Here is a 23655-nt window from a genome sequence, read left to right as displayed (position 1 = left end):
TTCTTTCTTTCTTTCTTTCTTTCTTTCTTTCTTTCTTTCTTCTCTTTGAGACAGAGTCTCACTTTTGTTAACCAGGCTGGAATGCAATGGTGTGATCTTGGCTCACTGCACCCTCCACCTCCCAGATTCAAGTGATTCTCCTGCCTCAACCTCCCAAGTAGCTGGGATTACAGGCGTGTGCCACCACGCCCAATTAATTTTTGTATTTTTAGGAGAGATGAGGTTTCACCATGTTGGTCAGGCTGTTCTCAAACTCCTGACCTCAAGTGATCCTCCCGTCTTGGCCTCCTAAAGTGCTAGGATTATAGGCATGAGCCACCACACCCAGCCTTGATTGTATTTTAATATGTTTTTCTTTTCTTTCATTTTCTGGATTGCTTTAAAAGTTTCTCTGTTCATTTTCAACCTTGTCTTGGATCTCATTGAGCTTCCTTGCAATCTAATGCCTTGATTTTTTTTTCTGTCATTTTGGAGCTTTTATTTTGGTTAAGGGCCATTGCTGAAGAGCTAGTGTAATCCTCTGGTAGTATCACAGCATTCAGATTTTTCATGGTGCCAGAATTCTTGCACTGGTTCCTTTTCAGCTGGATATGCTGGCACTTCTAATTTTTGTAATTATTTTCATGTGGTAGGATTTTTTATTTTTCTGTCTTCACCTGTAATACAGTCCATGCTCATAGATTAGAAGAATCAATATCACTAAAATTGCCATGCTACCTAAAGAAATCTACAGAATCAGTGTTATGCTTGTCAAACTACTAACATCATTTTTCACAGAATTAGCAAAAAATATTCTAAAATGTATGTGGAACCCAAAGAGTCCAAATAGCCAAAGCAATTCTAAGCAGTAGGAACAAAACTGGAGGCATCACATTACCCAATATCAAACTTTACATTAAGTTTACACTAGGTTATGCTAACCAAGACAGCTTGGTACTGGTACACAAACACATAGACCAACGAAACAGAAAGAGAACCCAGAAGCAAAGTCACACAACTGCAGCCATCTGATCTTCAACAAATTCAACAAAAATAAGCAATGGAGAAAGGACTCCCTATTCAATAAATAGAGCTGAGATAGCTGGCTAGCCTTATGCAGAAGAATAAAACTTGACTCCTACCTTTTACCATATACAAACATTAACTCAATATGAATTAAAGATTTAAGTATAAGACCTCAAACTCTAAGAATCCTAGAGGAAAACCTAAGAAACACCATTCTACGTATCAATCTGGATAAATAATTTATGACTAAGTTCTCAAAAGCAATTGCCACAAAAATAAAAACTGACAAATGGGACTTACTTAAACAAAGGAGCTACTTCACAGCAAAAGAAACTATCAACAGAGTAAACACACAACCTACTGAATGGGAGAAAATATTCAGAAACTACACATCCCACAAAGGTCTAATATCTAGATTCTATAGGAACTTAAACAATTGAACAAACAAAAACCAAATAACTTCATTAATAAATGGGCAAAGAGCATGAACATACATTTCTCAAAACAAGACGTACAGGTGACTGACAAACATAAAAAAAGTTCCCCATTGCTAATCATCAGGGAAATGAAAACCTAAACCCTGAGATACTGTCTCACTGCAGTCAGAATGGTTGTTACTAAAAACAACAGGTGTTGGTAAGGCTGCAGAAAAACAGGAATGCAGTTAATGCAGGAATAGAAAACCAAATATTGAATGTTCTCACCTATAAGTGGGAACTAATCACTGGGTACTCATGAATATAAAGATGACAATAGACAGTGGGTCTACTAGAAGGGGAAGACAGTGAGGGGAGTGAGGTTGGAAAAATTTGTACTCCGCTCACTAATTAGGTAAGGGAATCAATTATTTCCCAAACCTCGGCATCACACAGTACACTTGTGTAACAAACCTGCACATATACCCCCAAATCTAAAATTAAAAAATGGAGAATAAATACATAATTGAACAAAATGCTAATTAGAAATGAAAACTCTTTGCTTATTTTAATGGCATAGAATAGACTAATTGTTAAATCATAGAGACCAAAAGTAAAATGATGGTTGCCAGTGACTAGAAGGAAAGGGCATTGGGGAGTTACTGTTTAATGAATATAAAGTTTCAGTTTTGTAAGTTGAAAAGAATTCTGAAGATAAATAATGGTGATGTTTGCTCAACGGTGTGACTGTACTTCCCTCCACTACACTGTATGAGAATTATGATTTCATCTTTTTTGTGGGAAATGATCCGTTAACAGCTTGCACATTTTTGATGCTCACTTCATTGAAGTGGAAAGTAGAAGTTATATTGTTACAAAATTTCAGGAACATGTGGCCGTTAAAATTTCTTTTTGGGATATTTGTTGAATTTGTTCTTTTGGGGATATTTGTTGAATGGGCCATTTCAACGAAAAAATAAATGCTTTTGTTTCCACTTTTTAAAACAACAGATCATTACGAACAAAATGTGTCCTGCACCTGGAAGTAAGAAAGTACCAAATAAGGAAGTCTGATTCTAGTTATATTCTGTCTTTCACAAAGGGTAAGACTTAAGCCTTTTCCTCCTCATAGAGGGGATCCAGTCACCCTATATTTGAATGTTCATTATTTGTGAGATTGTTAATTAATATAATATCAGGTATTTAAATGTGTTCTGAATAAGACTAAAATAGAAAAAGCAGGTGGTGAATGGTGAGACTCTAGGGTAGCATTATTACCTTACATGTAAGGTAATCTATCCATCTACCACACCACTTTTCTTCCAAATTATTGACTTAGAATGGTGCTCATTCCTACTCCTCCGATTCTTTAACTGTTCTGAAAAGCAAAATAAATGTCTAAGTCTGTGGGTGATGGGAGTTGGAAGATGCCCAAACTCATGCCCCACTGCCTTCTGGCTCTTTTTATAAACTACAACGTGTTGCTCATAGTTTGGTGTTTGGTCAGCAAACCTTTATTTTGAATAAAGCTGATATAAATATTCACATATAGAATTTTGTGAGAAAAGTCTATCCTATGTTCATAGAGTAGACTTTGCTCCTTTGTCAAAGATCAGTTTATATCTCTGTGGGTCTGCTTCTGTCTGTCTATCCTGTTTCACTGATCTATTTTTCTATTTTTTAACCAATACTATGTTATCTTGATTACTAGAGCTTTATAGCAAGTCTTGAAGTTGGCTACTGTTAGTCAACTAATTTTCTTCTTTTCTAGTATTTAATTCACTGTTCTGGGATTTTATCCTGCCACATAAATTTTAGAATAAGTGTGTTGATAACCACAATATTAGTGGGATTTTTGACAGGATTTATTTTAATCTACAAATCAAGATGGGGAGAATTGATGTCTTAACAATATTGAGTCTTTCTATCCATGAACATGGAATATTTCTCTGTCTATTTACATATTTTTGATATCTGTACTCAGAAAATGGTATTTTTCATTATACAGCTCTTTCATTTATTTTGTTGGATTTAGAACTAATTATTTCTTTAGTTACACAATTATTATTCACTTATGTGATCATTAGAGATTACTAATGGAATTGTTTTTTTTATCTAAATTATCAAATTTCTGGGCATATAATCATTCATAATTTCCATTATTAACATTTTGATATACATGGAAACAGTATTCATGAATATGCTTTCATTTCTGATATCAGCAATTTGTATCTTTTCTCTTTTTCTTTTCCTTAGCCATGCTAGAGGTTTAAAACTTTTATTGACTCCTTCAGGAAGCAAACTTTTTTGCTTCATTGGTTTTTAAATTGATTTTCTTTTCAATTTCATTTATTTACATGATAATTTTATTAATTCTTTTTTTCTGTTTGATTTGGTTTCAAAATGCTCTTTTAATCTCCAGTTTCCTAAGGTAGAAGCGTCGGTTATTGAGTTTAGATTTTTCTTATCTTCTGACATATTCATTAAATTCCACAAATCTCCCTGTAAGAACTTTCATTGCATCACGAAAGTTTTGATTTCTATTTTAATGTTATTTTAGTTCAAAATCCTTAAATTTTTTTCTTGAGAGTTTTCTTTTGACCCATGTAATATTTAAAACATGTTCTTTAATGTACAAAGTTTTGATTTCTCAGTCATCTTTCTCTTATTGACTTCTACTTTAATTCCATTAGTCTGAGAACTTATTTTGAATGATTTCTATTACTTTAAATTTGTTGAAGTGTTTACTGGCTCAGAATGTTGTTTATTTTGGCGAATGTTCCATGTAATCCAGAGAAGAATTGTATTTTTCTGATGTATAAAAATTATATAAATGTAAATTAGATACAGTTGATTGATGGTGTTGTTCCAATCTAGTATATCTTTACTGACTTTCTGCCTGCTGGATCTGCCAATTATTGATAGATGTGTGCTGAAGTTTCCAGCTAAAATGCTAGATGCATCTATTTCTTCTTGTAATTCTATTCATTTTGCCTCACGTAATTTAATGTCAATTGTTAAGTGATACACGTTACACATTGTGTCTTCTTAAAGAATTAATTTGTCCTCGGCCGGGCACGGTGGCTCATGCCTGTAATGCCAGAACTTTGGGAGGCAGAGATGGACAGATCACCTAAGGTCTGGAGTTTGAAACTAGTCTGACCAACACGGAGAAACCCCATCTCTACTAAAAAAAAAAAAAAAAAAAAAAAAACAACTACAAAGTTAGCCTGGCGTGGTGGCACATGTCTGTAGTCCCAGCTACTTGGGAGGCTGAGGTGAGGGAATCACTTGAACCTGGGAGGCGGAGGTTACAGTGAGCCAAGATCACTCCATTGCACTCCAGCCTGGGCAACAAGGGCAAAACTCTGTCTCAAAAAAAAAAAAAAAAATTAATTTATCCTCACATAATGCCCGTCTTTATTGTTTTGAAGTCTGCTTTGTCTGAAATTTATATTGCTACATGATCTCCCTTTTGATAAGTATTAGCCTGGTGTACCTTTCTCCATTCCTTTGATTTTAATGTTTCTGTGTCCTTCTATTTAAAGTGGCTTTCTTGTAGGCAATGTGTAGTGTTTTTTTTGACTTTATGCTTGAAATAATCCTGGTCTCTATGTTGTATCGTATATATTCTTCTAAGTCCCTCTAAATACATTTTGGAATTGTGACATATTATCAATCATTACATTAATAAGTGTGTTTGATTTACTCTTATAGGTGTTATATGAAGTAAATAAGATGTAAATGAGTAGGTGTAAGTGAAAACACACTGTAAATTATCAAACATTTTGCTGCAAAACCAACTATCATTTGGTCCCACAATTAATAGTAGTACACCATCATCAGTGATTCATAAGCAAATTAGAGAGGGCTTATCTAACTAATATTTTTGTGATTTTTATTTAATTAATAAATTAATACATTATTGAACAACTTTTAATGAGGCAAATTCTCAGAGTTCTGAACATTATTATTATTATGAAAAATGCTACACATTTATCTAGCAACAAATCCACAACCACAATAAAAGTTTATGAATACATTTTAGAAAATCTTCCATCATCCCAAAAGAGCTACATTGAGGTCTTTACACAGGATTCTTAACGGCCATGCTATGGTATAAATAGGATAGTTTATGACCTTGCTCAAATTATCTGAAATTGAAATTATGGTTTCCTTAATTGTAAAATCAAAAACTTTATCAACAGCTAGGTTGCGGGAACGTTTACGCTGCATAATTCATTTATGTTAGACATTCTTTAAATGTTGTTTCATTTTGTTCTTCCTTTAGCTAAATTAGGAATTACAGTCAGGTACCACATAGTGGCATTTCAGTCAGTGATGGACTGTATATATGAAGGTGGTCATTCAGCAAACTAAAGTTAATTTATTAGTAAAGTTAAAATACATTTTATAAATTAAGTGTAGCCTAAGTGCACAGTGTTTATAATGTCTACAGTACTGTACAGTAATGTCCTAGGCCTTTACATTCACTCCCTACTCATTCAGTGACTCACCCCCAGCAACTGCCAGTGCTGAAGCTCCGTTCATGGTTCCTGCCCTGTACAGGTAGAGTATTATTTTAATCTTTAACAGTGTACTTTTACTGTCCCTTTTTATATTTAGATATATTTAGATACACAGATACTTACCATTATGTTAAAATTGCCTACAGTATTCAGTACAGCAACATACTATACAGGTCTGAACGCTTAGGGGAAATAGGCTGCCCCATATAGCCTAGGTATGTCATTGGCTATACCATCTAGGTTTGTGTAAGTACACTCTGTGATATTTGCATCACGAGGAAATTGCCTAACAATGCATTTCTTAGGACAAACCCATGTTTAAGCAACACATCACTGTATAAGAATAAAGTTTTCAAGAGAACCCTCTTACTTTGTTTTTCTTCTATAGGACTTCAAACATTTGGTTAAAAAATCTGTCATCAGTTGATTTACCCAAACTCTCTATTCCCAATATGTCTAAATCCTCAAAAAACTATTTTTCTATGTTCGTCAACTTTTCCCACATTAGAGAAAAAAAAAGATTAATTTAATTAATTTTTTGGTGCAGAACACTGTATTCCTTACCCTACATATGGAAGTTTATATCTTTTAGAAGAGAAGTTTTTTATTTAATGAGATTTTTAGTTCTTAAATCGTAAAATGGAATTACTGACTCAAAGCAGTTAAATTACCAATTGGACATAAAAGGGAACACACACACACACACACACACACACAAAAACACACACACACTCCATACAAATATATATTTATTTACAAATAAGAGATCATCTAAATGTCTAATGTATCTGGCCAGGCCAGAGAAAGATCAATGTGTTTATTTGGAAAAGTTAATAAAGTAGACTTTTCCCTTTGTAATATTATTTTATTATTTATTTAAACAGCTTTATTAAGATAAGGTGGATATATGGTAAACAGCACATATCTGATGTATACAGGTTGATGAGTTTGGACATATGCATATGCCTATGAAGCCATCACCACAATCAAGGGAATGAACCTATTTATTACCTCTAAACCTTTTCTTCCTCTGTAATTTTAAAGGACGTGTTTTACACCCTATGTAGATAAAAATAGCACATCAGAAAGAAAAAGAATCACTTCTTTATATGAGAATATAAAAAATATTTTCTAGATGCAGCAGCAATTAAACCAGGCTTAAATCAATTGCACATTTGTCTCATTTAGAGGTATGTTCAATAGCCATCTCATTTTAGAATGTTCACTTGTAACTTTTGACATGGATCTACATCAATTCAGTAAAACTTCATACTCTTTTGTCAGAGATTTTCTGTGTTTGCTTTCAGCTAAATAAAAGGTAAATTAAAAATTTTCAAATTATACAATGGGTGTTCCCACTTACAAGGATATTTAAAATTTTTAGCTACCCCAAAATCAGACACAAGATATAGAACTTACATAAAATTATCCTATAGCTGCTTACTCCATATTATAGAATGGTATATAATCATTTTTAAATTAGTTCAATTCTATTTTAGTTATGCTACTTAGATATTACATCTTCAGCTTTCAATGTCAATTAAACATTACTGTATGTGCTTATCATTTTAATGTCTAATTATATTTCTATGTTCAAAACTTCGTTATTCAATTCTGAGATCTATGAATCAACAAGAACTTGCTAAAGGTGCCAAAAAAGAAAATAGTGTTAATGGAATCATTAATATAGATGTAATTGCTTATTGGTATACACATTCAAATCAATTCAACTAAAATTTTTTTTTTCTTATAATCCTCATAGATACAAGGTATCTATGCAAGGTGTTGCGTTTCTCAGCAGCAGTGGTTCTCATCTAGGGGGACAATTTCATCCTCAAGGGTACATTTGGCAATATCTAGAGAATTTTTTGGTTGTTGCAACCGGGAATGGAAATGCTACTGGCATCTAGTGGGCATAACATAGGATGTTATTAAACATATTATAAAGTACAGGACACTCCCCTTCTCCAACAAAAATTTATCTAGTCCAAAATTTCAGTATCACTGAGGTTGGGAAACACTGCATTATAGTCTATTCAGGTAGGTGATATCGATGCATGACTAACTGTAGTAAAATTAACAATAAAAAGGGTTCAAAGTATCATGAGGAATATTCTATTTACCTCCTCTAACTTAATCTTTACGTAAGGTGGGTATTATAATCATTTTATAGAATATGAGAAAGTCTAATCTAGCTCATATAAAAAACATTAATACCTGCCAATCATTTTATTCAAAATCAATATTACCTCATACAGTAAAACTACTAGAATTTCAACCACATGTTGTAAATGATGATAATGTAACATTTACGTCTCTTGCTACCAGATATACATAAGATAAGAGAGCAAATAATTTACCAACTAGCTATATTTCCAGACAGAAAAGGGGTGGACACTGCCACATGAGTTTCTAAGGGCCATTATCAGGCCAGAAAGCAATGAACTTCTAGGGCATTTACTTTGTCCTATACACTTTGTCATACAGTTTTACAATTACCTCATTTAATTCTAGCTATTACCCTGTAAGATATATATTATGTTGCCTACACTGTTATTGGGAAAATGAAGCTTAAGTAATATGGCAGACTATCACAGAACCAATCAATAGCGGATTGGGTTTACATTTTAAATCTGTCTGCTTACTAAATAATTCTCTTTATAATATCATCTGATCTCTTCCTGTTTTCTCAGAGTGACACGTTTTACTGCCCAGATCAGTAGAGAATAGTCCAGAGTAATAATAATTATAATGCTAAAACAATGCATAATTAATTTCCAAGGACACCTATATAAATTATAAGCTATGAAGGTAAGTATATTCATAATTAAAATGTTATATCTGATAGGAATGGCTTTGGTTGCCATTAATAATGGCCGTCAATACTCACAGTGACCTAACCAATAGGGTTTCCTCCCGTAATGAAAAGGCAGGAGGTAGGTAGTCCCAGGAGTGCTTCAGTGGTTTAGTGAAGTCAGAGTCCTTGGTTAGAGCCTCTTGTATTCTTTTGACCTTTTCTTACGGTCAAAGTTGTTTGGAGCAGCTTCAAATGTTATACTGTCATACTACAGAGGGCAAGGGAGAAAAAGGTAGAAAGAACTTTATTTTTGTGTTATACTGGGGGAGAGGTAGAAAAGAGAAAAAGCTTTTTCAGAAGTCTTAAGTAGATTTCCATAGTATCTTGTAAGCTCACAAAGTCTTCCCTAGTTGCAAAGGAGGCTAATTTTTCTCTCTGTCCATTCAACGACCAGGCTGGGAAATCTCTTAAATAGCCAATAAAAACTGCAATAAAAAGTGGCACCACAGGCTGTGGGGCATGGTTGTTCACACCTGTAAAGCCCAGAACTTTGGCGAGCCAAGCTAGGAGGATCGCGTGAGTCCAAGAATTCAGGACCAGCCTCGGCAACATGGTGAAACCACATTTTTCAAAAATAAAAAAGATAGCAGGGAGTGGTGGCATGCACCTGCACCTGTAGTCCCAGCTACTCAGAAGGCTAAGGTAGAAGGTCTCTTAAGCATAAGAGATCTGGGATCACTGGGTTAAGGTGGGAGGATCACTGGAGCCTGGGACATTGAGGCTGCAGTCAGTTGTGATCACACCACTACACCCCAGTCTGGGTGACAGAGAAATACTCTGTCACACACACACACAAAAAAGTTGGGGCACAAATTATATTTTACAAAGCAACTTCACATGTTTCATCTATTTTTTAAATATTTATAATAGAATATAACAACAGAACATTAAGTAAACACCCTAAATGGTAAAGCATTTGTTTGTGATTTATTAGTTAACAACAATAACTAATTCTTATTAAACATTTAATCTGCTCCAGATATCTTCTGTGTAATTCTCATAACACTGTCAGCTAGGTAAATTTATAACATCTGTTTATGTATTATTTTATTTTTAATAGAGACATAATAATTGTATACATTTATGGATTACAATATGATGCTTTGATATATGTATACATTGTGGAAAGAGTAAATCAAGCTAATTAACATATTCATAACACCACCTACTTATTTTTTAAATGTGTGAACATTTAAATCTAATCTTGCAGCAGTATTGAAATATACAATATATGATTACTAACTATAGTCGCCATACTGCATAACATATCACTAAAACCTATTTCTCCTGTCTGATTAAAACTTTGTACCTTTTGATCAACATCTTTTTCCTCCTAACCCTACAGCCCCTGACAATCACCACTCTACTCTCTGCTCCTATGAGTTTGACATTTTTTAGATTCTACATATAAGTGAGATCACATAGTATTGATCTTGCTGTGCCTGGCTTATTTCACTTAGCACAGTGTTCTTCAGATTCATCCATGTTGTCACAGATGGTGTGATTTCCTCCTTTTTAAAGGCTGAATAGTGTACCATTGCATTCCATATATACAACACACACCCAATATTTTCTCTATCCATTTGTCTACTCATGAACACTTACATTGCTTTTCTATCTTGGCTATTGTTAATATTACTGCAGTAAACAGGGCAGTGCAGTTATTTCTTTGACATACTGATTTTAATTCCTTTAAGCCCAGCCTTTCTCCTGGGCTCAAGCCATCCTCCCACCTTGGCCTCACAAAGTGCTGGGATTTACAGGCGGGAACCATCACAATTCCCCCATTCTTGGCCTGTAATGCCACGTTATTTATTATTATTATTTTTTGATAATTAAGAGATTTCTCAACCTTGTTCTTGAATTGATAGGGAGAAAAATTAGCCGCCTTTTATAGCCAGAAGTGGAATTGCTGGATTATGGTAATTCTCTTTTTAGTTTTTGAGGACCTTACATACTGTTTTTCATAATGGCTAATTTAAATTCCCACCAATGGTGTGTAAGGATTCCCTTTTCTCCACATCCTCCCCAACGTATGTTATATTTTGTCTTTCTGAAATACTTATTTTAACAAATGTGAGGTGATATGTCATTGTGGTATTAATTTGCATTTCCCTGATTATTAGTGATGTTGAGCATTTTTTCATTATCTGCTGGCTTTTTGTCTTTTTTTAAAGAAATATGTAGTCAGGTCCTTTGCCCATTTTTAAAATTGGGTTGTTTCCTTCTATTAAGTTGTTAATTTTTAAAATATATTTTAGATACTAGCCCCTTATCATATGTATGGTTTGCAAATATTTTCTCCCAATCAATTGACTGTCTGTTCTCTCTGTTCATTGTTTCCTTTGCTGTGCAAAAAGTTTTAAATTTGATACAATCACATTCATCTTTTTTTGTTTATTCATCTTTTTTTTTTAATTATTGCTTAAACCAATGTAATGGAGATTCCCCTTATATTTTCTTCCAGTACTCTTACAATTTCAGGTATTAAACATAAGTTTTTAATCCATTTTCAGTTGATTTTTGCATATGGTGTGAGATAAGGTTTCAATTTTATTCTACCACAAGTGGATATCCAGTTTTCCCAACACTTTTTATTATAGAACCTCTCATTTCCCCATTGTGTGTTCTTGGCAACTTTGTGAAAAACTAATTGGCCATAAATATGTAGGTTTATTTCTGAGCTTTCTATTCCATCCCATTGGTCCAAGTGTCTGTTTTTATGCCAGTAGCTTGTTGTTTTGATTACCATAGCTTTGCAATGAATTTTGAAATCAGGTAGCATGATCCATCCAATGCTTTTTTCTTTTTGTTCAAGATTTCTTTGGCTATTCAGGGACTTCTGTGGTTCCACACGAATTTTAGGATTTAAAAATAAACTACATGTAATTTTAAACATGTCATGTAATTTTTATAGAATTTGCATTGAATCTATAGATTGCTTTGGGGAGTATGGACATTTTAACAATATTAATTATTTTAATTCATGAATATAGTATATTTTTCCACTTTTTAATCTTCAGTTAGTATACATCTGTTTTATAGGTGAAAAAAATTTGGTTTAGCAAAATTAAGTAATTTTCTAAATTTATACAACTGGTAAGGGATGGAATAGAATGCAAATCCATCTGACCAACTATAAAGCTGAAATATTAATGACAATATTATTCAAATGACTTTTACATGGCTCATTAGTTTTTATTTCTCCACTGATCAGGTCTATAGACACAAGCTGATATTACCATGTAATGTTTCTTTTAATATTATTCACTCTTTTATCATCAGCATTATGATTGCCCTCAGCAGCAGCAGCAATAGCACCATTGTCACCGTGACAGACTCATACTGACATTACATTAGAAGTCAGAGATTCTAGGCTGGGCACAGTAGCTCATTCTTGTAATCCCAGCACTGTGGGAGGCCCAAGCAGGTGGATCACCTGAGTTCAGGAGTTCAAGGCCAGCTTGGCCAACATGGCAAAACCCCGTCTCTACTAACAATACAAAAATTAGTCAGGCATGGTGGCAGGCACCTGTAATCCAAGCTACTCTGGAGGCTGAGGTGGGAGAATCTTGAACCCGGGAGGTGGAGGTTGCAGTGAGCAGAGAATGTGCCACTGCACTTCCTCCTGGACAACAGAGTGAGACTCCATCTCAAAAAAAAAAAAAAAAAAAAAAAAGTTGGAGATTATGACATTGCCTCCCAACATTGCTATTACTTTGCCCTAACTTTTAAATTTTTATATGCATGGTTCCATTTCTCTGCTCTATCATTTCCACTGACAACCTGTTTGGTCTTCCTTCCATTGGCCTCTTCCATGTCCCTAGTTCAAACCCCTCAGGTGAAAACAAGCACATATTTTCTTATACAATATTTGAACATTATTTTTTGCCTCTTATTATAATCTATAAGTAAATCAATATTGGTCATAGCCTAGAAACTTTGTTTAATGGGAATATAGACTCCCCATGGTAATAGCAGAATAATTACTATGTTCAGTTTTGGGCAGATGCTAGAAATACTCAAGTCATGACCAATGAGGGTGCAGAGAGAAAGAGCAAGAAGAGAACTTAAGAGTGGGTGTTAACCTCTGAAACCTGGGTGCTTTTAAGGCTAATGGCTGTCATTCAACACATACATTTGAATAAATAAAAACAAAGATTAAACTAGAGGAGAGCAAAAATATTTCACATCTGCAAGGTATTTATTTTTTAAACAAATATCAAAGCAATGAGATACTATGTATCAAATGGTTTTGCTTATAGAAAACCAGAACTGCGATTTTGAGGTGGAAGATGAAGGTTATCATCAATGTGTAAGTATTTTCTATAGGTTCCCTAAGACATGCGATTTATCAATTTAAGAGGAAATAAATTCGCTTTATCAGAGAAACAAGGCTTAAAGGTACACATGGAAGATAGGTTAGTATGTAATACAAATACGTTGCAGGTGAATGGAATAACAATTGTTTCATCATTAAGAGGAGAAGAGGATGGAAAGCTGGAGGATGAATTGTGCCGAAAAATAAGGAGTGATGACACTGCCAGGGTAAAGATGTTTGTTGATGGAGGACTGAGAACATAAAGTCAAAATTGAAAGCATTAAATGCAGTCTGCAAAGACGTTAACACAGTCATGTCTCACTTTGCTTTATAATCTTAAATATGGGCTTCGTAGTAACAGTATCAAATATATATTTCTTTTTCTTTCTTTTTTTTTTTTACCTTCTTATCCATTTTTAAGTGTACGGTTTTTCAGTGTTAAACATATTGACATTGCTGTGAAAGAGGTCTCCAGAAATTTTTCATCTTGCACATTTGAAATCCTATACCCATTAAACAACAATTGTCCTTTACCCTTGCCTCCAGCCCCTGGTAACCACTATTCTACTTCTGTTTCTATGAACTTGACTAATTCAGATATCTCACATAAGTGATATCACACAGTCATTTTTTTTTCTGGTATGATATCCAAAAATCATTGTCTAGTTCAGTGCCATAAAGCATTTCCCCTATGTTTTCTTCTAGGAGTATTATAGTTTTAGGTATTATGTTTAGGTTTTTCTTTTTAGTTAATTTTTGTATATGATATATGGTACTGGTCAAACTTTATTCTTTTACCTATAGATCTCAAGATTTCCCAGAACGCTTTGTTGAAGACACTGTCCTTTCTACATTGAGGGAGTGGTCTCAGCACATTTTCAGATTATCATTTGGCCGTAGACTTAAAGGTTTATTTTTGGATTGTCTTTTATTATGTTGACCTGTTAGTCTATCTTTACACAAGAACCACTGTGTTTTAGTTACCATAGCTTTGCGATATGTTTTGAAATTAGAAAGGTGAGTTCTACAGTTTTGTTCTATTTTTCCCTGGATTGTTTTGGCTGCTTGGCATCTTTTGAGATTCCATGTGAATCTTGAGATGAATTTTTCTATGTCTGCAAAAAATACCATTGAGATTTTGATAGGGACTTTGTTAAATTTGTAGATCACTTTGAGTAGTATATACATATTAACAATATTGACATTTCAATCCATGAACATGAGAAGTGCTAGCAAGAAAAATTAGGCAACAGAGAGAAAATAAATTAAAAGTTATCCATTTTGGAAAGAAAGAAGTAGTGTTCATTTCATGTTCATTTATTTCATGTTCCTTTATTTGTATTTTAATTTATTTCAGTAATGTTTTGTAGTTTTCAGTATAAAAATCTTTCACTTCTTGGTTAGATTTATACCTAAATATTTTATCTGATGCTATTGCAAATGAAAGTTTTCTTAACTTTCAGAAGTTTTATTGTTTCATTGTGTATAAAAATGCTACTGATTTTTTAAATCAATTTTGTATCATGCAACTTTGCTGAATTAGTTTATTGATGGTAAAAATTTTTGTCTGTGTGCAGAATTGTTAGGGTTTTCTACATATGAGATCATGTCATCTATAAAGACTGGTAATTTTACTTCTTTCTTTCCAAAATGGGTAACTTTTAATTTATTTTCTCTCTGTTGCCTAATTTTTCTTGCTAGCACTTCCAATGCTACGTTAAATAAAAGTGGGAAGACTGAGTATCCTAGTATTGTTCCTAATCTTAGAGATAAAGCCTTCAGCCTTTCACCATTAGGTATAATGTCAGCTGTGAGTTTTTTATAAATGGCCTTTACCATATTGAAGTTATTTTCCTTCTATTCCTAATTTGCTGGGTGTTTTCTTTAATCATAAAATAATGTTGCATCTTGTCAAATGCTTTATTTGCATTAATTAAGGTGGTTTTTAGCCCTCATTATGTTAATATGATGCATCATATTAATTGATTTTGTTATGTTAAGCCATCCTTGCGTTTCAGGATTAAATTTCTCCTATTCATGGTGTATAATCCTTTTAACGTTGAATTTGGTTTTCTAGTATTATGTTGAGAATTTTTGCATTAATACTTTTCAGAGATACTGTTCTGTAGCTACCTTGGAGTGTCTTTGCCTGGTTTTGGCATCAGGACAATGCTGACTTCATAGACTTAGCCTAGAAATGTTCCCTTCTCTTCAATATTTCAGAAAAGTTTCAGGAAGATGGGAGTTAATTATTTAAATGTTTGTGAAATACATCTAGTCCTACCCTTTTCTTTGTTGGAGATTTTTGATTACCAATTAAATCTTCTTACTTGTATTTGATCTGTTCAGATTTTCTTCTTTTTTATGATTCAATATTGGTAGTTTGTGTATTTATAAGAATGTATCCATTTTTTCTAGACTATGCAATCGTTTGACCTACAATCGCTCATAGTATTCTTCTGTAATGCTTTTTTATTTTCTATGTTTTATTTTCTATGATCCTCTTTATTTATTGCTGATTTTAGTTATTTGAGTAGTCTCTCTTGTTTATTGGTTAATCTAGATAAGGGTTTGTCAATTTGTTAATCTTTTCAAGAAAACCATTCCTTAGTTTGATGGTTTTCCTATGGTCTCTGTTTTATTTATCTCTGCTCTAAGTTTTATTATTTCCTTCTTTCTGCTAGCTTTGGGTTTAATTTGTGATTCTTTTGTCTGATTTCTGGGGGTTTACAGTTAGACTGTTGATTTGAGGTCTTTCTTCTCTTTTAATATGTGTATTTACAGCTATAAGCTTCTTTCTTAGCACCACCATTGCCATGCCATAAATTTTGGTATGTTTTATTTTTATTTATGTTTATCCCCAGATACATTCTCATTTTCCTTATGACCATTCACTGTTTAAGGATGTGTCATTTACTTTCACATATTTGTGGATTTTCCAATTTTCTACGTGCTATTGATTTCTGGTTTCACTTTATTGTGATTAAAAAGACTATTTGTATGACTTGAATCTTCCTGAATTTGTGGACTTATGTGTCCTAATATGTGTTTTATCCTGAAGAACATTCCTTGCACACTTCAGAATAATGTATATTCTGCTGTTGTTGAGTGAAATATTCTCTATATGTCTGTTAGGTCCAAGTGGTCTAGAGTGTTGTTCAAGCTGTCTGTTGCCATAATGATTTTCTATCTACTTGTTCATTATTAAAAGAGGGGTTTTGAAGTCTCCTGTTATTATTGTGTTTTCTGTTCCTCACTTGCATTCTGTCAAAGTTTGCTTCATGTCTTTAGGAGCTCTAAGTATTGGAGACTAAAGATTTGTAATTTTTACATCTTATTAATGAATTGATCCTTTTATCATTAATTAATTGCTCTTATTTGGCTCTTATAATAGGTTTACATTAAGTACATTATTTTTTTCTTTTTTGAGGCTGAGTCTCACTCTCTTGCCCAGGCTGGAGGGCAGTGGTGCGATCACGGCTCACTGCAACCTCCACCTCTTGGGTTAAAGTGATTCTCCTGCCTCGGCCTCCCGAGTAGCTGAGATTACAGGAGCATATCACCATGCCTGGCTAATTTTTGTAGTTTTAGTAAAGAAGGGTTTCACCTTGTTGGCCAGGCTGGTCTCGAACTCCTGACCTCAGGTGATCTGCTTACCTTGGCCTCCCAAATTACTGGGATTATATTAGTATAGCCATCCTGCTGTCTCTCTCTCTGTTTTTTTTTTTTTTTTTTTTGACCATTTGCAAGAAATGCCATTTTCAATCTTTTACTTTCCACCTGTGTGCGTCCTTAGATCTATCATGAAGCTCTTGTAGACAGTATAGATATGGATCCTCCACTCCTTTCTTTTTTCTTTTTTCTTTTTTTGTGGGGGACAAAGTTTCACTCTTGTTGTCCAGGCTGGAGTGTAGTGGCACGACCTTGGCTCACTGCAACCTCCACCTCCCAGGTTCAAGTGATTCTCCTGCCTCAGCCTCCCAAGTAGCTGGAATTACAGGCATGTGCCACCACACCCGGCTACTTTTTGTATTTTTAGTAGAGACGGGGTTTCACCATGTTGCCCAGGCTGGTCTTGAAATCCTGACCTCAGGTGTGGATCCCCTTTTTTAATCCATTCAGACCATCTATGATTTTTAATTTGGGAATTCAATCCATTTATCTTTAAAGTAATTACTGATAAAAAGTACAGGTTTTATTGCCATTTTGAATATTATGTTCTAATGGATTATAGATTTTTTGTTCATTTCTTCTCATTGCCTTCCTTTTCATTTTATTGATTTTTAACATGATGTACTTTAATTCTCTTCTCATTCCCATTTGAGTACATTCTACAGATTTTTTGAAGTTGCCATTTTAATTGCACAAAACATCTTAGTGTTATAGTATTCCATTTTAACCAAATTACAAACTTAATTTTAATTGCATATAAAAACTCTACTACTTTATAGTTCCACATCCCCAGTTTATATTGCTAAGGTCACTAATTACTTTTTTATATATTATATACTCATTAATATAGTTTAATTTTTTATAATTATTCTTGTCATTTAAATTCTATGCAGCAAATTATCATGGTATAATTTATTATATTTGTTTGTGGATTTGTCTTTATTGATGTTCATATTGCTTTGTGTTGCTACCTACCATCCTTTTTCTTCTATTTTAAAAGTTCCCTTTAGCATTTCACGTGCGGAAGATACAGTGGTGAAGAATAATATCCACAGTACATTTTTCATATTAATTAGTTATTTTTATTTCAATTTAATATTGTGTATTTATGTCCTTTGCCTGTCTTCTAGTGGAATGTTAACTTTAAAAATATTTTTCATTTGCTCTTTACATAGGAAGTATATTAAATTTTGATGTAAAACTTTGTATATATTGGGCCGGGCATGGTGGCTCACCCCTGTAATCCCAGCACTTTGAGAGGCTGAGGCCGGCGGATCACAAGGTCATGAGATCCAGACCATCCTGGCCAACATGATGAAACCTCATCTCTACTAAAATAAAAAAAATTAACCAGGCGTGGTGGTGCGTGCCTGTAGTCCCAGTTACTCCGGAGGCTAAGGCAGGGGAATCACTTGAACCCGGGAGGAGGAGATTGCAGTGACCCGAGATCACACCACTGCACTCCAGCCTGGCGACTGAGCAACACTCTGTCACAAAAAAAAAAAAAAAAAAAAAAAAAAGACTGGGTGCGATGGCTCACGCTTGTAATCCCAGCGCTTTAGAAGGCTGAGGTGGGTGGATCACCTGAGGTCAAGAGTTTGAGACCAGCCTGATCAACATGGAGAAACCCCGTCTCTACTAAAAATATAAAATTAGCCGGGCATGGTGGTGCATGCCTGTAATCCCACCTATTTAGGAGGCTGAGGCAGGAGAATCGCTTGAACCCAGGAGGCAGAGGTTGCAGTGGGCTGAGATCTGTGCCATTACACTCCAGCCTGGGCAACAAGAGCAAAACTCTCTCAAAAAAACAAAACAAAACAAAACAAAAAACACTTTGTATATATTGCATCTGAGTTATTACAATTTTAAATTATTTTTCCAAATAATGAGTTTTTATGTTTACCTTCCCACTCCACTCAGGAAGCAGTTGTATTAATGTAAGAGCACTAGTTCCTGATATCCATCAGTTTGCCTCTTTTGTTTAATTGTTTTCTTAACAATAATATCCTTCCTTATTTAAAAATATTTATATAGATTTTTTTCCTAAATATTATTATTTTGGAAATGTTACTTAGGTTTTGGAAATCAGGGAAGACTAATAGATGTGTTCAGTACACCATCTTGAAACTAAAGGTCATGTGTTATAAATATTTTGCAAGAGTATTTAATGACAGACATAGCATTTTCACATGACAAAAGAAAAAACTAGGAAATACTGATTCTATGACTAAATCACGGTTGAAAACATATCTTAAAAAGTTGAAACTATAATCCAAGATGTGAAAGAAATCAGTTTAAGATAAGGGATAATACGATTTCCCTGAAGGCCCAAAATATTTGCTCAATTTTTGCACAAATGTATTATATAATTGAGGGTGACAGATTAGTGAAATTCTGGGAAAATCAATCACATATTTGTTTACTATAATTGTGTTTGGTTATTTCTAAAGGAAATAATGGCAGTTGTGGGTTGGTAATGCATTGATCAAGGAGATAATAATGTACACAATTTGGGGTATTTCATTCAGTGCTGAGACTTGTGTTCTAAGGTGTACCATGAAATACTATAGAAAATATTCTTGAGTGACTTCTTAAGAGTTGAATGTAAGAGGGCATAAAGAACACTGGGGTGTCTAGAATCCATATCATACAACTCCAATATTAAAGGCAGAAATCTTATTAAATGAAGCACATATCATTAAGCTGTCCCCCAATGTGCAAATAGTCAAGGGTTTAATGACTTTGGAGAAGAGATTCCTGAGTTGAAGACCAGGTACTGCATCACCTCTCACTAGGAAATACGAATCTGTGTCATTATTATTTACCTTCCTAAGAATTATATGGACAAAATAGGTTACAATAATTTCATTGTCTGCTCTATGAGAATAAAGACTAAGGAGACTCTCAAGAAAAGATAACAATAGAACTGTGGAGATAAGAAATTGACATGAAGACCTGAAATAATAGAACCAAAAAGTTGTATATAAATAAAACAAATAAAAAAGAAAAAAAATGAAAACTTAGGAGATAACAGAGTTCCTAAAATTTAGAATCACAGAAAACTAATTTTGAGAATATTGCTTCTGAACGTGAAGGATACAACATGATATATTGGGTACACCATGGAATACTATGCAGCCATAAAAAAGGATGAGTTCGTGTCCTTTGTAGGGACATGGATGCAGCTGGAAACCATCATTCTCAGCAAACTATCACAAGAACAGAAAACCAAATACTGCACGTTCTCACTCATAGGTGGGAATCGAACAATGAGATCACTTGGACACAGGAAGGGGATCGTCACACACCGGGTCCTATTGTGGGGGGGGGGAGGGATAGCATTAGGAGATATACCTAATGTAAAGGACGAGTTAATGGGTGCAGCACACCAACACGGCACATGTATACATATGTAACAAACCTGCACGTTGTGCGCATGTACCCCCCCCAAATAAACATGATATATTGGGAATTTATAATTATATTTATAAACTTTGTTTTACAATTACGTTTACATAATAAAACTTAAAAGTAACAGCTATATTAGAATTTAGTTTATTTTGCTTAATTTATTTTTCTCATTAGATCCTGGTCACCAGCTAAATTAATATATTTACTTTTTATATCTCGAATTTAGATGTATTAAAGTATCACGTGTGCTACATCATATATTTTAGATATTTAAAAACGCAAAAATGTTGTGATAATTGGACATTTATTCTCAATTCTAAGAAATATGTAGAAAGACCACTCTGAACTTTGTAAACTTAGATAGGAAAGAGACCAGAAGTGTTTGTTTCTATATATGTGCATCCTTTTTAAAAATTTTACCCATCAGTAGTTACCCAGCATCACTTTGATTCCTTCTTTTTTATGTAGAAACACAGCTCAAAGCACCAAACCCATTCTCCAGTGATCGGGACAAAAGTAGGTTAGTAGAGTTGGTTGCTAGGAGACCAATGTCAGCGTCATCTATGACCTTGCAGGATGTAAAAAATAAGTATAGATTTATCGACCTCAGTGGCACATTGTCTGAATCCTCTGCTCTGACTGTCTTATTTCATTTCTGTCTATCTCACTGTTTTCCTCTCTTTTTTCTCTCACACAAATGCAGACACATAAGCCATACAACTCCCTTTCTTGATACCTCCTAATTTCTCAAAGTTATTACTTTGCTGCATTTAACCACATCATTGTCTCTTAGCTAACAAGGCACTCTATCAGCAGTGTCAGCAAATCCCAATCCTTCTAAAAGGCTGATTCTTCATACTATTGCTGTAAGAAATATAGAAATCAGTTCTACTGGGAACAGCATTATGAAAAATGTATAAACATCACAAAGTAATTTTGCTGTCACATTCAAAATGTTTTCTCAAAGTTGCATCCCCAGTTTTCACAGTTGAGGTGGTTTAGGTTAAATAATCTCATGCAGGAAAGAACTCTAACATTCTTGTCATCTTCTTGGCATATATTTTTCTGAAATTGTTTACAATATGGATTTCATGGAGGAACAAGTAACAGCAGAGAAAGTTAAATTACCAAATAAAAAGTTCACATCCCAAAGAATTTTTGTTTTAATGTTTATAGGGACACATTATCTCAAACAAATTATAAATTACACTGCAAATTAATGATTGATATATGTGTTTGTTTGGGGGGTGGTTATAATTATTTTCTTCCACAGGTTGAAATCTTCAGTGGAAGGTACACGAGAATGTAGCTCTTCTTCATCTGTAGAAAAAAGTTATATAGTTCAAACTTGCTATTGCAATTGTGTTGTTTAGTTGTTTAGAAACTAAAATAGGTGTGCCTATATCTCACCAGTACAAGTATCTGGATTTTGTAAACTATTGAATAAAAATAATATTTCAATTAAAATAAATTATAATTTATTTTCAAAATCAATTAATGATGATTAACAAACTGAAAGCAGTTATTTAAATGAATTGTAAAGATTTCTGTCAGAGTGAAAACTTGTGATTGCACAAAGAAAATTTCATGCAAAACTTAATATCTGTGACAGGCTGGATAATAGAATTAAAAGAATTTATTTGCATTTCCTGTTTCTAATACATCTTAAATAATGACTAATAATCAAGGAAACAGAAAATAGTTACTGAAGCTTATGATTTACATGTTCACTGAATTTCTATGAAAGAAAATATAATACATCAAATTCCTAATCTTGAGAGGGTAGAAAGATACTTATAAAGAATTGACATTTATATAATATTAACATATAACATTAACGGTATATAAACTGGTCCTTAGAAATGCATTTATCTTATTTTCCCTGTGCTAAAGATATTGATTATGTTCATAATTACAGATATATCATTTAGGACAGCAAAGTTACAGTATTCTGTATAAAAATTTAGTGGCTTCCTCATGATGTTAGAAAGAAGTGTTGGAAAATTATGGAAGAAATGGATACTAAAGACTATTAATATTTTAACTAAAAATGGTGACTTTTTAAATTTAAATCCAAACATTATATGGCATACATACAAACCTAGGAAGCAAGGAAGAATATGCTGAAAGGGGACAAGGAAACAGCCCTTGGATTTTTTTAGGTGTTGTAATCATTGAGTTGTTACTTGTGAAATATATGAACCAGAAAAGGCTCTCTAAAACCACTTTAGAATTGTGGAGTAAGTTTTAGAGCAAAAAGCAAATGTGTGATCAGATGCTGAGATGAATAGTAAAAATGAATCAGGGGAAGAGTGAAAAGTCAAGGATTGGGTGAAACATCTGTGGCAAAGCTTTTGCCAAATAATCTTACCATCTCTGAAAATAGGTTATGTTTCCCTTAGTTCCATGAGTTGCTGGAGAAAAAATACAAATTGCATTTCAACATGAAATAAGTACAATTTGAAAATAAATACAAATTTTATTTCAATAAAAATAAAATGATACATTCATTTGATATTCTATTTATTCATTGAACAAAGAAACCATTGAATGCATGCTATGTGCTAAACCTTTTTACATTTGACTTCTGAGTCTAATGGAGAAGACAGGTACGTAAAAAGATAATTATAATGCAAAGTAACAAAAAGTGCTAACAAATGTAGGAAAAATTGCTGTGGTGGCTGGGTAGATTTGCTCATAATTGGCATATATATTATTATTATAGTGGTCCCAAGGCATGTTTAAGATATTCCATAGACACTAATATAGTACTTGGGATTTTGCACATTGTAACACTTCGCAGATGGTGATTTGGTTCTAGTGATTAGCTCATTTTATGCAAAGAAACCTGAAAAAATTACCCTAGAAAATATACATTTACATTAAAAATCATTTCTGCTCCCAAAATATTTCCCCCCATAATTTATTTATGGCTATTTCAAAATAATTAGAATAATTATAAACTTGATCTCATGTCCTATTGCCAAGTTTACTTCAGACCAGGACATCAACACACACACACATACCATCAGTCGGAGTAATACCAAGAAAAATAAAATGCCATAGGTGCTGATATGGTTTGGCTGTGTCCCCACCCAAATCTCATCTTGAATTGTAGCTTCCATAATTCCCATGTGTCATGGGAGGGACCTGGAGGAAGTAATTGAATCATAAGGGCAGGTCTTTCCCATTGCTGTTCTCATGATCATGAATAAGTCTCATGAGATCTGATGGTTTTATAAAGGGTAGTTCCCCTACACAAGCTCTCTGCTGCCATGGAAGATGTGACTTTGCTCCTCATTTGCCTTCTGCCATGATTATGAGGCCTCCTAAGCCATGTGAAACCGTGAGTCCATTAAACCTCTTTCCTTTATAAATTACCCAGTCTCACATATATCTTTATTAGCAGTATGAAAACAGACTAGTACATATGCAAATTTATGT

Source organism: Theropithecus gelada, chromosome 15 (genome assembly GCF_003255815.1).
Source record: "Theropithecus gelada isolate Dixy chromosome 15, Tgel_1.0, whole genome shotgun sequence".
NCBI lineage: Eukaryota > Metazoa > Chordata > Mammalia > Primates > Cercopithecidae > Theropithecus > Theropithecus gelada.
Note: the sequence above shows the minus strand (reverse complement) of the source record.